The sequence below is a fragment of the Gossypium raimondii genome, chromosome 2 (assembly GCF_025698545.1).
Source record: "Gossypium raimondii isolate GPD5lz chromosome 2, ASM2569854v1, whole genome shotgun sequence".
Taxonomy (NCBI): domain Eukaryota; kingdom Viridiplantae; phylum Streptophyta; class Magnoliopsida; order Malvales; family Malvaceae; genus Gossypium; species Gossypium raimondii.
The window spans coordinates 27,266,673-27,281,473 of NC_068566.1; the positions used below are offsets into that span (position 1 = coordinate 27,266,673).

At 34.8% G+C, this 14,801-nt stretch overlaps 1 non-coding gene across 1 annotated transcript; it reads left to right on the plus strand.

Annotated features, from left to right (window-relative positions):
• Window positions 1–520: 520 nt before the first annotated feature.
• LOC128039377 (small nucleolar RNA R71) lies at window positions 521–627 on the plus strand. Its single transcript, XR_008193882.1, has one exon. It is a non-coding gene; the product is annotated as a small nucleolar RNA R71 (small nucleolar RNA).
• The last annotated feature ends 14,174 nt before the right edge of the window (window positions 628–14,801 follow it).

Here is a 14,801-nt window from a genome sequence, read left to right on the forward strand (position 1 = left end):
CTGTAATAAGTTGTTGTTCGGTCCATTTCCTTGGTTACTCCAAGAAAAGTTAGGATGATTACGCCAGGAAGGATTGTAGAAGTTGGACTGAGGTCATTGTCCACTCCTATTTTGGTATTAGTTCCCCACATAGTACATTGACTCGAGATTTGATGGACAATTCTCAAAAGAATGACCTCCCCCACAGTACATATAAGAAACTATTTCAAACGGACTTGGTGGCTGAACTGTAAAATTATTAGTACTATCAGTGGTTAACTGTTTTAACATAGAGGAAATAGACGATACCTGAGTTGATAACGAAGTGAAAAAGTCAACTTTATGAACTCCGGCTACACGTCTTCCTGAATTTGTTTGATTTGTTGGCCATTGATAGTTATTACTCACGATCCTCTCGATGATCTCATAAGCCTCATTATAAGACTTAGACAAAATTGTACCATTTACGGAAGCATCTACTATCAATCTTGTATGTGCATTGAGACCATTATAGAATGTCTCCAACTGGATACAATGAGGAATCCCATGATGAGGACACTTACGAAGTAACTCATTGAATCACTCCCAAGTCTCATACAAAGACTTGTCATCCAATTGTTGGAAAGTTGTGATCTCGTTTCTCAACTTAGCATTTTTGCTGGGTGGGAAATACTTAACCAAAAATCTCTCCGCTAATTCTTTCCATGTAGATATGGAACTTGGTGGCAATGAATTGAGCCATGCTCGTGCTCGATCTTGCAACAAGTACAGAAACAACTTTAACCTTAGTGCGTCTCCTGTCACACCAGCTATCTTGAAGAATCACTCACCTCCATAAATAATCGAAGGTGGAGATGTGGATCTTCTGTGGGCATACCACTAAATTGGCCCATCATTTGTAACATTTGAAACATCACTGGTTTGAATTCAAACTGGGTTGCCTCAATATCTGGCCTTCTAATTCCTGGGTTTAACTCACTGAAAAGTGGCACAGCATATTGTCTGATGCATCGATCCCTATCATCGGCAATGAGGATAGGATTTCGTACATGATCGACTTCATTACCTTGGTCTTGATTCTAAATCCCAAGGTCCATCTTGACTTATCTTGGAGCTGTTCGTTCACGTCTTCTTTGTCTGAAAGTTCACTCAATTTCAGGGTTTACAAGGAGTAAATCGATTATTTGATCTATGGTCATAAACATCTAAAAAGAAAATCACAAAAATTAGAAAGGATAAGTTAGTAATGTTAGAAATAAATCAAATTGAAAATAAATAATTTCACCAAAAAAATGACTATGGCAACAGTTGACAATCCCTGGAAATGGGGCCAAAAACTTGTAACGCGTAGGTTTGTGCAAGTGTACGCAGTCGTTATCAAGTAATAAGTAAGTATCGAGTTATCGTCTCTACAGGGATTGTATTTGTGCTAAGTCACTTAATTTGTAAAATTATATTAACAATTTGGTAAATAAAAACACAATATAGTTGAAAAGTGGTGATTAAAATATATTAAACTAAATGCAATGATCCTTAATGCAAATTAACTTAAGTATGCAAACTAAATGAAATAGATTTTAGTAAAATTAAACACAATTTGCAACAATTATAACATAAATTAACTAGGACAATTATTTTAATTAAACTCAATTTATTATCAACATGCTTAATAACATTCGGAAAAACATTCCATGGCAACTCGATCTTTCATGAGTTTGGAAACCACATTAGGTCCTTCGGAATCCTTTACTTAGTAAATACACATTTTATTAATCCTTATTTACTAAGGGTTTCTTAGTACTAATGTGAAGTAACAGGGACGTGTCAAGTTTGAAACAATTTAATCACACAAATCTAAAAACTATGCAAATAACAGAGCTTGGTCAGAGTTGTTATGCAACCTACAATTTAATCAGTCAGGATCTAGATTGAGCATTCACATTTTAATTATGTGTGCATTAGTCGTCGTCTGGTTAGGATAGCTCAGCTAATTCAGGTGCATTCCAATCACGTATAAACAAAATACAGACTTGATTTTAATTGAAAACATGATCGATTAAGTCACAAACATTATAAGCGTGAATCAAATAAATATTATTTAATCAAAGCAATCATCCTAGCTTAAATAAAATTAAGTTAACATTATTGTAAATAAGAACAAAGAACACATAGCAAACATCTTTAGATTAAATTAAAGAAAAGAAAGATTGAACCCAATTCAGAGTGGCTGTCACCCAAGACTCTGACTGACGAGGCCCTTCTTTGCTTTGCTCCTTTGTTGATAGTTCTCCAAGGTGGCCGACCAATGGTTCTTTAAAAGGTTAATTTTTCTAAAAAACCTTATGCAAGGATGATGATAGGCTTAAGGGAGAAAGATAGCTAAGACAGTTGAGAGAGGAGAGAATGATGAATGAGTGAGGGATGATTGAAAAAGTGAGAAATTAGCTCTTATTGATAGGTGAGGCAAGGGAGCTAGTTTGCTAAAAATAGGAGTGTCTATCTTTTGAAACTTCTTTCAAGGATGCCCGGCCATGAATTGAGGAAATGTGGCCGATTCTACTTAATTCTTGGTCAATTTGAGTGCCACCACAACTCAGGACTAAGACACGGTCACCATCAAATCTTCAGGAAAATCTTTGATTTCTTTAAATTTTCAAGGACCTTGTGTAATTAGACCAAAAATTGATTTATGATCAGCCATGTGCAGCCAAAAATTGGGTTGACTTGGTCCCCAATTTGGACGGTTTTGCAATTAGAAGAAAACTCTTAGACCTGTCCAAAAATAGTAGATAGTTTAGAAGACCAAATAATATAATTTTAACCAGTTCAATTAATGAATTTACTTAATTAATTAAAACCCAATTTGTTAATGAAATCTTTAAAATGAATTATTAAATATAACTTTATATTTTATTATTTAATTTAAACATGCATGGCCCACTTTATAGCTTAAAAATATAATATGCTCAAACTAATATAAAATAAGCCATTTTATGCATGAAAACTATATAATAAAGCATAAAATCACATTTAATAATTTCCATGTCCTAATTTCATATTTTTGCATATTTCATTAATTTATTAAACAATTACTTGGTTTTAACAACAAATTTAAGTAAAAAGATGATGAACTATATAGGAAAAGTCCTATATATTTTTTAGTTTACAAATTGCCAGCATGAAACGTTGTAAATGTATCGTACACATGGTTACAGGTTGATTTTCAGTGATTTTGAGATCCAACATTTGTTGTGGACTCAAAGATACATGTGACACAAGTTTAGCTCGGACGAGTAACTTGTTGCTATCTTATAGGTTAAGCCCGGACGGGTAACCTTACATGTATACAACTTTGGCCAACTATCAAATGTGTCGATAAAGGTTTAGCCTAAACAGATAACTTGGCACTTATATATATTCAGCTCGAACGAGCAACTTGAGGTTGTTTAAAAGGTTTAGCCCGAATAGGTATACCTCTTTGGCCAAGCTACTTGACGTGTAACCTGACCTATATATTACCATTCTGGCCAAGCTCATTGATGTACCAATTAATGGTTTATCCCAGACGGGTAACTTGCTATAGATGGATATGTATATATATGTTTAACTTGAACGTTATTCAGCTCGAACGAGCAACTTAGGGATGTTTCAAAAGGTTTAGCCTAGACAGGTAACTTGACACAGAAGGATATGTATATACATGTTTAGCTTGAATGTGCATCAGATGTGATTGGTATCAGTGTATTGAGTTTACGATGTTTCATCGGGTAACTTATATGTTCCATCTTCTAACTTAGTAGATTTTTGATCGTTTGATCCTGGTTATATGTGGCATGTGTCTAGGAATATCTTGTTATTTGTAATGTTAAGTATGTTTTGAGACATATTTTGTTAATATAACTTATTCCAAATTACTTACTTTTATAAGGTGAATGCTTTTTGGTTCACAGGTATGATTGGAAAATCAAGCAAGTGAAGAATACATGATTTAGTTGCTAAATGAATGGTATAGAAGTTGTGTATGATATATGTGCACAAGATATATAACATGATGGAGTATGTATGTTTAGTACCTATAGATGCAAGGATGAACATGATTGAATTGAGGAAATGAATGGTTGATTACTTGTAATGGTATATATAGCTTGTTGTGAACCGGTGCCAAATGTGACATATTGGTTTTGTGGATTGAATGTGTGATTATATGTTAAGTATTGGTATGTTTTGAACATGTATAATTATGTTAAAAGCATTCTTTGAACCTAATTGAAAGGTTGAATTGAAGAAAGTATCAAATGACCTTATTATACCAAAAATAGGATTCACATCGCGATGCAATATAATGGTCATCCCAATGAGAAAATGCTTGTAATGTCACGTTGAGACGAGACACTTTGTCATCTCATCGATGCCAAAATAGTGAGTGACGTTGTGACATCAACGAACTGGTGTCGTGACGTGACAAACTATTTTGGCAATGTCACGACGTCGTTTTGAACTTTCAAAATCTTTATAGTTTGGTCCTTGTATGACCCAAGTTAACTTTAGAGCTCATGTAAGCTCGTATTAAGCTCGAAAAAATTTTCAATTTATTTTGAATGTTAATATAATAATATTTAATGATTTTTTATTTGAATTATCAATTAAAATTCTGTAACTATTCTATTTTTGTATTATAGTATTTTGTAGCTTAGTCTCAGCGATTCGGATTAGTTACGGGTGTTACATTTAGTGGTATTAGATTTATGATTTACTAAATTCTGATGTGATTTTGGTCACATCATGTGATTTTTCGTGTCACTAGGTAGTGTGCTCGGTGGTCGAGTATTTAGATTTGAAGCAAGTTGTCCTAATTGTGCCTCCAAAGTCCGAATAGTAGATGAATTCCCTTGCACAATAGCTTCTGTGCGAGTCATATGCTCTCGTATTAAAATCTCAAGAGCTGCTAATAGGTCAAAAGGAGAAGCTTGTGTGTACTGTTGTTTTATTTGGGTTCTTTATGTGATATTTCCATGTTCATTATTTTAACATGTCATATTATTGTAAGTAATTCATTTTGTCAACAACTTAGTTAGTTTTATTCGTGTGATTAATTATGTGCTAAATCATGTTTTAAATGTGTGTCTAGCTTTTTTTACTATATGGTTTTCATATAAAGATATACGTGTGTGTTAAATTGCATATGCTTATTTCATGTGTGTGTCCACATATGTTATTTAAAAAGTCTTGTTTTACATGTTAGCTTATATTAGAATTTCATGTGCACAACTTATGCATCACTTATGTGTTGAAGGGAATATTGATTGATGCCTTGAAATGAACTAATGGATTTTCTATTTATACTCCTTATAGGTACATTCGATTGGCCAGTCAATTTCCTTTAAGACCTTTCACTTATGGTCAAATGCATGTACTTCATTTAAGGAACCTTCAAATTCATGCATTTATCTTGGTTCATAAGACCATTCAAATTCAAAGGGGGAAAATTCAATGGTGCATGAACTTGGAGATGACCAAATTCAATGTACCAATCATGTGCATGGATGGTTGGGCATATGAGAGCTTAATGTGACTATTCAGTTGAAATTCATGCATGGCCTATATGCATGCACGTCCAAGGGAGAAGAAGCAACATTAATTCAGCACATTGAACATCAATTATGCATGCATCGGCCTGGGGAATGAATTTGGTTATTCACTCCAACATTCATGAACAAACAAAGTGCCATAATTGCAAGTTAAAGAAGCATACATCCCATCCATATATTCATGCACCATACAAGGGGGACGAATATGCCATGCTCATGTTCAAATTTAATTAATGACTTATTATCATGAAAGGATTTCATTTCAAGGGAGATTAAGTTGACCATTCGGTTCTGCTCATTCATGAATTCAAATGGACGGTGGAAGAAGATACAATGCAAAGAAGACGAAGGGACATGTGCATGTATTATCAAATGGGGAGAATTTCGACCATACATGTATTTGAAGATTTCATTAACCATTTTGATTTATGTATAGCTTGTGTACATAAACCCTATTTAAGGTCGAATGTTGGCCTTTCATCTAACTTTCTATTTTCCTATAAATAGTTTTTGTAAACTTTTGTTGGTTAGAACATTTTGAATATAAATTTATTTTGTGAGAATTTTCTCTCTTTTTTCTTAATTGAACTTCCGAACTTATCAAACTTTCTAGTTTGTGGGGTTCATTATTTAAAGATGCAATGAAATGTTGCAGTAACCAATTATGGATGGTAGACTGTAACGTTTCAGCTTCCAAACAGGGAGGAAGTCATAGTGTACCTATTCCACAGATGCTTGGAAGTGAGGATTGTGGTGCCTTCTTCTAAATGATGAATGAATGGTTTACTCAATTTATGCGAGCTAATCCTTTGGATCCGCAACCTCTGCCCCTTACTGTATCTTCTCTAACACCCCTAGTTTCTCAAAGTTCAAATCCCGTAAATGTTCACAGACATTTGATAGATAAGATTCAAAAATTTAGAGCTAAAGAGTTTCAAGGTAAAAGAGATGATGATCTAATTAAAGCTGAGTACTGGTTAGAAAATACACAAAGCATTTTTGAAAAATTAATGTGTTCTCTCGAAGACTATTTGAAATATATTGTATCTCTGTTGAAAGAGGAAGCTTACCAATGATGGATTACTTTAACCACAGTTGTTCCAAAAGATAGAGTAACTTGGGATTACTTCTAGAATGAATTTAAAAAGAAATATGTCAGTCGGTGATCGGCTGTTTAACGTCACAGCAATAATGTGCAAGCGTACAATGTCGATGCAAGTATAGTAGACATATATGAGTCTGTCAGATATCGATCCCACGAGGATGGTTGTCTTTTGTCTAGCAATGTCAGTGTAATAAATAGATATGAATAAGATAAATCGTGAGTGTAGTTGTTGAAGAATTAACTTGAAAACAATAAGATAAAATATGATACTGATAAACTGGGATCCCCAACGTGAATATTCAAAAGAATGCTAAGTGCTCACAAGGTATAAAAGGATAGGTGACTGTCAATGCATTAAATTGCAATGAATATCTTACCAAGCTTAACTTCTATATTTAATCAAATAATTAAACATGCACATTAGCCACACCTTCCGATGATGGAAATGGAACACTATTAAGATCAAGTGGATTAAATTCCTCTAATCCTCAAGAAACTTTCGTTGTCATGCTTGTTAGCTTGAACTGTCACTACACCTTCAAGTGTAAGTGACCACAATAACACTTCCGTGCTAAAAAGCATTCAAACCCAAAGAGTAAACAGTAGAAGCAAGGTTTAATAAAATAACATTTATCCCAGAAATCATGTTTACTTTCGTACTAACAGGAAATAGAAAGTAATCACCAGTGTTTAGAAAAGAAAAATAAAAGAAACAAGTGGAGAATACTATTCCTAGACAAATCGACTTGAATCTCTCTATTTTCTCTTGTTTCGCACTTAGGGCTCCTCGTCAAGAGCTGGTTTGCATTCCTTTCACATCGGTTCACTTGTAGGAAGTTTAAGCTACTATAGCCGAAAGCTTCATCGGATAGGTTGAACAAGATGATAATCCAAAAAGCATCTTTTTTTTTCTTTTTACGTGAATATTTATATTTCCCAAATCACCTAGGTGTTCTTTCATCAGAATCATGCTGCCTCTACATGCACAAGTTGGTTATACCAGACTGGAAAGCACACATATTTTTGCTCTTATCCGGACAGCTATCAGGTGCGGCGACAATTCTGAGTGCAATCTGGAAATACTCATGCAGCGACATTGGTACCAAAACATGACAAAATTAAATATAAATAGGCTAAGATCCATTGGGTTATAAAATGCAATTTACTAAACTGAAAATTCTAAAATATGTCCTAAAGATAACTAAATGGAAACAAATTAACCAATAAGTAGGGAGAAAACACACAGAATACCCAAAGGAGATCGTTGTAAGATACTCGGCCATAATGACTGCATCCAGATCTATATACATTTCAAACATTACTCCATGGTCCACTAATATCATCGATGATCCCACATTACTTTGTTCCACTAAAGTAATCAATTCAGAAGAAATCACAGTTAACTCGTTATTTAGATACCATACCTGATAAATTCAATTACTAGTGAATAACTTCTTCTTTTAACAATAACATTGCGTATTTCGAATAATCTTCAAAAAAATCTCATATCTCTTCTAGAACTCTCTTTGCTTGCTAACCAGTTCTCAACTCTGACCATATTATTACCCATTCAATTGCTGAACTCTTCAGCTTCTCACTTGGCCGTGATATAAAATTTTAAGAACGAGGGGGTGGAGATCGTAATGCCACAAAATTTAATTCTCAAGAAAACACATAACATTCAATATTAACATAAACACTATAACGTTACTCTAACCTTTATAGATTCTGCTTATCACTAGCAACCTTTTATTATGAGACTTGAATATTGCTTTCAACATCATCGAAAATAGCCCGATTGGAAGACATCTATATCTATCGAGTCAGGAGTTATCACACTATTATAGGTTATATAATGGCATGTGTTTCTAGACTCGTATGCTATGTTCACTTCGAGAATCGACTAAATTGTAGCTTTGATACCACTACATGTAACACTCTTAACCCGTATCCATTGTCGAAATAGGGTTACGAAGCATTACCATACATTATAAACATTAAACATACATTTTAAATTTTGACATAATCCATTCATTCATATGCAAATTGTCCCTAAATCGAGCCCTTAAGGGCCTAAAAATACTTTAGAAACAATCTGGGACTAAATTGGAAACATTTGGATACTTTTAAAAAAAGTTGGAAAAGTTGAACTGTAAGGGTCACACGGTCGTGTGGCTCACACGGCTGAAACACAAGCTCGTGTCTCAAGCCGTGTAACAACCGAAATAGGTACACACAACCGTGTTTTAGCCCATGTCTGTACCCGTGGAACTCTCTAAGTTGGGTCACACGGCCAAGCTACACCCCCTGTAACTCTCGAAATAGCTCTACACACCCGTGTGCCAGGCAGTGTGCTACGCCGTATAATAGCCTGACTTGCATACACTAAATCCTATAGGGGACACACGGCCGTGTTGCCTGGCTATGTATCATACACGGTTGAGTCACACTCCCGTGTCTCAGGCTGTGTGGACATCAAATTTCCCGTAATCATGCCATTTCCAACACCAAATCAAGAAAGTACCTAAAAGCATTTTTGTGCAAATAACCAAAGCTTCAAAACCTTACCAAAACATGCATGAAATGACCAATTCAATAGACTGAATGTTGGAACGCCGGCACCCCTACGGCGCAGCAGAAAATTAAAACATTCATCGATCCTAACCATGGATCCATGTGTGAGGAACGAATCGGGGTGAAATAAGGTTTCAAAATTATAGAATCTTTATTCTGAGTAGGCAGCAACGCCTCCGCAACGAGTAATCTGATCTACTATCGAACCAAACCGTAATCTATCATGACTCCGGCCTCTACGTAATCCACCCAGTTGACAATGAACGGAAGGGATCCCCAAAACTATTTTGAAAAACTTTGGTTTGACAGCTACTAGACACCAAGCAAAGAAAAAATGAGATTTTTATATATATTTTTAGGGTTTCTAGAAATTAAATAAATAAAACTATGTTTTAAACCGAAAATTATAATTACATTAATTATAATAATGATTTCGATAAACTATATATTTATTTGAATTTATATACTAACCAAATTCATGTTCTCATTATGTGTACAACAACCTTGTACATAGTGAGTTCGATATTTTATTTTCCAATTAAATTAATTCTATAATTAATTTAATTCAAGCAACAACCAAACACAATACCAACTATGTTTTATTCCGTTCATTTCAACTATAAGGTGTGACCATGTAGGTTCTTGTAACGTTAGCAGTAATATTAGAATGATTCTAATGTTACAAACAATGAGTGGCACCTAGCAATGCATCATTCCTACCTAAGTCATAAGAAATCATGATTCGGCATAACCTTTTAATGATTAACCTTTCATGAAATAATTCTTAAGTTCTTTATCTCTGGATTGGACACAAGTCATGGAATAGTCACACTTGCATAGTCCATTCTATGTTCCTTGATACCTTAAGTAGACTATGATATACAAATAAGTATGACATCTCATATCAACTTATTTGAGCATGGCCATGCATTTCTAGTCTCACTTAATCAAGTGGCCTAAGATATTACTCCCATTATGTAGGAAGGACTTATCCTATATCGATCAACCATATCCCTATACATAGATCGTGGTATATCCAACATCAGCCTTTATAGAACAACTAGTTACGGTGTACGTTTGACTGTATCAAAATATACAACTCACGATGTTGGGATTATGATGATCTCAAGTCTGAGGATCATATACATATTAATCACTATAAGTAATGTTGTGACAATTACATAATAATCCAAGAAACATACTCATAACGGTTCAGTCCAATATAACAACTCTTTATCATCAATCAACTACGTGTTAGTCTTAATGCATTATTGTTGTCTTATCCAATAATAATACTTGACTAAGGACCTTTTAAGAATAATCATATTACTCTCAGGGCATTATTATAAAACAATTTATTTATACACACAGAAAAGAAACTGAAATAATAATGGTAACGCCTTATATTAATAAACATGATAAATCAAGTATGTTATTACAACCATCTCATGATTGTTCTTTGGGCATACTCTAACACTGAATACATTCAACCAATATGTCAAACAAGGTACTGATTCGTTGTTTAACGTCACAGCAATAATGTGCAAGCATACACTATCGATGCAAGTATAGTAGACAGATGTGAGTCTGTCGGATATCGATCCTACAGGGATGGGTGTCTTTTGTCTATTAATATCAGTAAAATAACTGGATATAACCATCTTTATGGAGCTTGGATATGCGTTCCTCACTTATGTGGCCCAAACGACAATCCCATAGATAAGTTTGATTTGAGTCATTTATTTTCTATCTTTTAGTATTTATGTTGTAAATGAGATTCATTTGATCTAAAACATAGAGGCCATTAATCAATTGTGCCGAACCATAGAAAACATTATTGAGATAAAAGGAACAACAATTAATGAGATAAAAACAATAATGTTTTTAGTCAAACTGGGCACATAATAACAATCCTCTAAACATAAACCAAGTCCACTAGGCGAAGGTAAATTATATGTTCCCACAGCTAATGCAGCAACTTTTGCTCAATTTCCAACTTGTAGGTCCACATCTGCTCTAGCCAAAGTCCTACTCCTTTGTAGTCCCTGTACAGAAGTACAAATGTGAGAACCACAACCAGTATCTAATACCCATGAAGTAGTAGTTGATAAATTAATATCAATAACATAAATACCTGAAGCAGACGTTCCGCTTATTTTGGCCTTCTTGACTTCCTCAAGATAGATAGGACAGTTCCGCTTCCAATGTCCAGTCACACCACAATGAAAACAGTTTCTTTCCTTAGCCACCCCACCTTTAGGTTTCAATGTAGCCTTTACTTTTCCAGGCTTGGGCCTACCTTTGCCCTTGGGATTTTTCTGAACTTTGGCCTTTCCCTTGCCCTTGTTATTACGGACCATCAGTATAGGCTTGAGTCTAACCTTTTTCATGTTGCCTTCAGCAGTTCGTAACATTCATATTGAAATTGAGGACAAACTGGCTGTAGCTATCCGGCAACGATTGTAGAATAACATCAGTGGCCAACTCTTGGCTCAATGGAAACTCGAGCTTAGGCAGGCTTTCAATATAGCCAGTCATCTTAAGGACATGAGGTCCTACTGGGCTTCCTTCAGCCAGCTTACATTGGAATAGGGCCTTAGAGATATCGAACCTCTCTTGCCGTGCTTGCCCCTAATAAAGTTCGTTCAGGTGCTCAATCATTTCATAAGCAACCATGTCCTCATGTTGATTCTGAAGCTCAGGATTCACAGTGGCAAGCATAAGACATCCAACATCTACCATGTCATCGAGATGCTTATTGTAAGCATCTCTATCAGCCCTCGAGGCATTAGCAGATGGTTCGTTAGGAACTGGTTGTTCAATGACATATGATTTTCGATCTTGTTTGAGGACAATCCTCAAGTTACGGAACCAACCAAGAAAATTCAAACCATTCAATTTGTCCTTCTCAAGGACCGACCGCAATGAGAGTGTATTAGTGTTTGCAGCCATAATGTATCTACAATAATAAAATATGCGTGTGTAAATTTATCAAATTTATATCAACCATTAAAAAGACTTTATTAAAAGATGTTCCCACTATTTTATTACAAAATTAATAACCCTCATATATTGGTTTCGGAAAGACTTTCTCGAAAAGTATTTCAAGTGGGTTAAGGATTCATATTTCACCCCTCTTAAGTCAGCTTTGGCTTTACTCTCAAGATTATGGTTATCTAGGTAAGCAACACTTGGTAATTACATCATATGTAACTCCTAAAGTTTGGTGAACAACTCTTGTTCTAAACATCTTATGATTTATCCAAATTACTTACCTCTAGGTTTCTAATCCTATTAGAATAACCTAGTTAAGTCATTAACTAATTTTAACCAGCGAATATCACTTGTTTATTCTTCGCGTTTAACCAAGATAAATACTACTACTTCGCTTTAGCAGAACCTACACAGTATTGATCGAGGCCTTAACGAGGGCGAATTTGGAAGGCTATATTGACTTAATATTTTAATAGAGGGATTTTGTTAAGGTTGTTCCATCTCACCAATTATGGTTTACCTTAGTCCATTTAGCTATTTAATTGATCTCATCAATTAATGAGGTTCATTATTATCAAATTTTAACATATTTAAAATTTGACATGCTTTAGACATCCATAGCATCTAACACATGAATAAATAAAGCAATAAATAAATGCAATAGTTATAGCCCATAAACTAAGTTGGTGCAACCCAAGCCAATGGGAGAATCAAAAGGAAACCTAAAGGTGTAAGCTGTTTCACAAGCTATCGATCCACACTAGTTGGCCTATCTTCCTTCTCGTCTAGCCCACAACAATTCTTGCAAATTACAATATGCAGAAACTCGTTTTACATACGAAGGAGTAAGATGAGAAGAGAAATACAATAGAATAGTAGTAAGGCACAACACGCAGGCTGTATTTATAAAATTACAACCATTTATTAAATGGGTCATTGGGCTATAACAATGCATTTCAAACAGCGTGCATGTCAATAATAGCATACATAATACGTCTTATTAAGGTGAATTATAACATATCCTTTCAACTTTTATGGCCACCAAGTTTAATTTATTATAAAACATACTTTAAGAAGATGGGGTTTGAGGTAGTATGGACCAGGGGTGCGGGGCGGAGCCCCTGCAGTACGAACCGCATACCCCATTCAAATGAAACCTCATGATTTGATAACTTTTATCGATAGAATTGTACTTTTGGGATTTTAGTCCTTGAGGTTTCATGCCAGAACAACCCTTGTTCCACTACCCAGTTAACTCTTACTGGAAACTGTAAGCACTACCGTCGCACCATTACAGATCTGTTAACACTTAACAGTAATAACATTAAACCGAATAGGTCATAACACCATGATTAACATTTAATCCATTGTCAAAAGGAACGGTTCTCAGGTTACTTTTAAACGATTTCAACATTCGGAAACGTAATAAAAATTGAAGCATGCATCTCATACAATTGCATCACCCAAGTATTTAACCCCGAGTACGTATCACACAAGTGGCTCTGATACCACTGTTGGAACGCCGGCACCTCTACGGCGTAGCAGAAAATTACAACATTCAGCGATCCTAACAATGGATCCATGTGTGGAACGAATCGGAGTGAAATAAGGTTTTGAAATTACCGAATCTTTATTCTGAGTAGACAGCAATGCCTCAGCAACGAGTAATTTGATCTACTATCGAACCAAGCCGCAATCTATCATGACTCCGGCCTCTACGTAATCCACCCAGTTGACAATGAACGGAAGGGATCCCCAAAACTGTTTTGAAAAACTTTGCTTTGACGGCTGCTAGACACCAAGCAAAGAAAAAATGAGATTTTTATATCTATTTTTAGGGTTTCTAGAAATTAAATAAATAAAAATATGTTTTAAACCGAAAATTATAATTCCATTAATTATAATAATGATTTCGATAAACTATATATTTATTTGAATTTATATACAAACCAAATTCATGTTCTCATTATGCGTACAACAACCTTGTACATAGTGTGTTCGATATTTTATTATCCAATTAAATTAATTCTATAATTAATTTAATTCAAGCAACAACCAAACACAATACCAACTATGTTTTATTCCGTTCATTTCAACTATAAGGTGTGACCATGTAGGTTCTTGTAACGTTAGCAGTAATACTAGAACGATTCTAATGTTACAAACAATGAGTGGCACCTAGCAATGCATCATTCCTACCTAAGTCATAAGAAATCATGATTCGACATAACCTTTTAATGATTAACCTTTCATGAAATAATTCTTAAGTTCTTTATCTCTGGATTGGACACAAGTCATGGAATAGTCACACTTGCATAGTCCATTCCATGTTCCTTGATATCTTAAGTAGACTATGATATACAAATAAGTATGACATCTCATATCAGCTTATTTGAGCATGGCCATGCATTTCTAGTCTCACTTAATCAAGTGGCCTAAGATATTACTCCCATTATGTAGGAGGGACTTATCCTATATCGATCAACCATATCCCTCTACATAGATCGTGGTATATCCAACATCAGCCTTTATAGAGCAACTAGTTACAGTGTACGTTTGAC